The 2,668-nt window shown below is 40.9% G+C and overlaps 1 long non-coding RNA gene across 1 annotated transcript; it reads right to left on the reverse strand.

The window, feature by feature from the left end:
• Window positions 1-70: 70 nt before the first annotated feature.
• LOC124175815 lies at window positions 71-1,708 on the reverse strand. The gene is made up of 2 exons (XR_006869246.1): window positions 962-1,708; window positions 71-625 (listed from the first exon to the last, which is right to left on the reverse strand). It is a non-coding gene; the product is annotated as an uncharacterized LOC124175815 (long non-coding RNA).
• Between the last annotated feature and the right edge of the window lie 960 nt (window positions 1,709-2,668).

Raw genomic sequence — 2,668 nt, forward strand, 5'->3', positions numbered from 1 at the left:
GTTATGTAAATATATAATGATATAATAATGTAAACCTGCTTATAGATGTAAATGTATTTTTTTTAGGGACCATAATATGTAAGCAGAATAATATACGAACGATAAAATTGCAACGAGTAATGGGATATAAATCTGTTTATGAAATTCCACAAAAAATAAGAATTAGCGTTTCGTCTAGTTTTACACAAATTTTTGGTTCCACTTATATCAATCTTACTCAGGTAAAATATTTTTCGGGTTCTCCGGTAAACTCACACCCTTTACCAATTGCCCTAATCCGTTCTCCCTCGTGATGAAAAAGATGTTCCAGGTCTGAAGTATTTCAAGAAATTCCAGAAAGTTTCTATAAAGAATTCAGTTTACGAACTTCATATTTTATTGAAAATCTGAAAAGTTCCGAATTTATGTGTTTTTCACTACTACCGCTTCTGGCCAAGTCGAATTTAAGGGGAAAGTTGGATCAATTACCATTGAAAGCTGCAGTTATTTTTTATAAGAAGCTGTGTACTGCGGTCGGTAATGGATGTAACTGCTGTATCTCTTAATCTACCAAATCCCATGTTAAACTGGTAGCCTTACCTAAGGCTGACAGTGTATACGGGCGCTTTCCTTTTACATCAATTTTCTGAAACAAATGGACACTGAGTCATTTCATTGGTTAGATCTAACGGAATCGGCGAGTGAAATCATTTCGTGTTGTGGCAAAAAGTTGAAGTAAACGGAAAGCGCGCTATATCTTTGGTCACCGGAGATACCACTTGTAACAGTATCTTTCGGTAAATAAAGGATCGGCACGCACTTTTCTATTGCATTACATTTTCCAGTATTATTACATTTCAGTATACACCCCATCTAATTAGGAGTATGATGTGTGCATTTGGGTACATGTTGGAAAATGGGTCCCACCGTACAAGGAGACAGAACGCATGTGCTCCCAATAATCTACCTATCTCTTTCTTACCTGCAGGACCATCGGAGTCCGATAAAAATTGAGATTGGCTGCACATGTGTTCTGCTTTCATTAGGCGTACTATAAAAAGTATAGAGAATGAACAGTCCATGCTCTATTTTGATAATCGATCCATCATTTTTGGAATTTTGATTGGTTCATCGAATTTGAACGCTCTGCAACCAATCGAATTATCTTCTCGGCATTTGAGTACAAAATAGCGGCTTAATAGTGTTTTTCACTGACTGCATTACGTGTGCAGTGAGTACAATTTTCCCAGCTTTCAACTAATCACATAAGCAAAACCCTAGGGAAATTGCACTCAATGTGCACCAAATGTAGCCAGTGAAAAGCGCTCCAAGTTTTCTACATCTTGTTCACGGAAAAAACGGCACAGCACTTGCCACAATTTTCTCTGATTCGGTTAGGTCTCGTATACCGGAAGGCCTTATTTACTTCTGTTAAGCCGCCAAATGGGCCTTATAGTTGGCTGAACCTGGCTGAAGCCAGACGGAGAGCCCGTGTACATAATACGACTCACACGTGATTTGGAACGCTTTATTATTAGTGATCGATGAAACAAGTTTGTTGTGTAGCTGTTATTAAATACGTTTACTATACAATGGCCGTGCAATATTCGAAGTGTTTCATCAATTCCATTTACAGAGCGTAGGGACCAAAGCGTATTTTACGCAGGGACCAAATTGTACGATTTGTACGATGATTTAGCACATCACTGAGTAGTTCGAGACCCCACTACGCCCAACCTGCGCGAAGTTGTGTCGTTTTCTCCGTGAACAATGTGTATACCTATACATAGGAACGTGGTCGGTACTTTGGTACCTTAAAGCATACATTACTGGACGTAGCTTCGTGCGTTAGACTTATAGAGATAGACTGCGCGGGCCGTCCACCGAGCTGAAGCCCTAATTAGAAAGAGAAACCAACAGCGTGATCCGACCTCTCACTCTAATCGGTGATGTGGAGGGGGAATAAGTACAAATATACCTCCCCGTTTGTGCTTATTACTTTCACCGTCTGCCGGTTTCTCCTCACTCTTTCGACCGTGCAAGAAAGAGGTCAGCTCCCGCTGTTGCTTTCTCTTTTTAATTAGGGCCTCAGATCGGAGCACGGACCGCGCAGTCTATCTCTATACGTCTATGGTACAGAAAGTGTAGCGAAGGAGTGATAAAGAGGTATAACATTATGGTTATAATTTGTCTCTCTCGCTCTACACTTGATTGGCCGATACGTATCCCCTCAGCCAATCAAATGCAGAGTGAAAGAGACGGAAGAGCTCGAATATATATTTTCTCTCTTCACCTCGGCCGCAATTTTTGCAAGGTCGATGGGATGGGACTTCCAGTAGTATATGTTCTAAAAATAAGGTTGGTACAGAGTAGGGATAACCAAAGGAGACAGTTTGATGATTTTTATTTCATTCCGCCATGTTCTAAAGGCATTCTGAGGGCGCGAAAATTCGAATCAACATTGTAATCCCTACGCTATGACCATATCCTCAGGGCACTTTGACACACATACAAACATACATACGCGTAAAATGCTTGGAATCAATATAGCTTCCAATTACTCCTCTGTGACGTTATAAAATATGCATCTAAAATCCTGACATCGCCCTGCCGCCACGTCTCGCGCGCATCGATATTGGCGCATGGTGTATATCACACCAGACTCGTTGACTCATGGCCGTCGTCGGGT

The sequence above is a fragment of the Neodiprion fabricii genome, chromosome 2, assembly GCF_021155785.1.
Source record: "Neodiprion fabricii isolate iyNeoFabr1 chromosome 2, iyNeoFabr1.1, whole genome shotgun sequence".
Classification (NCBI taxonomy): Eukaryota; Metazoa; Arthropoda; class Insecta; order Hymenoptera; family Diprionidae; genus Neodiprion; species Neodiprion fabricii.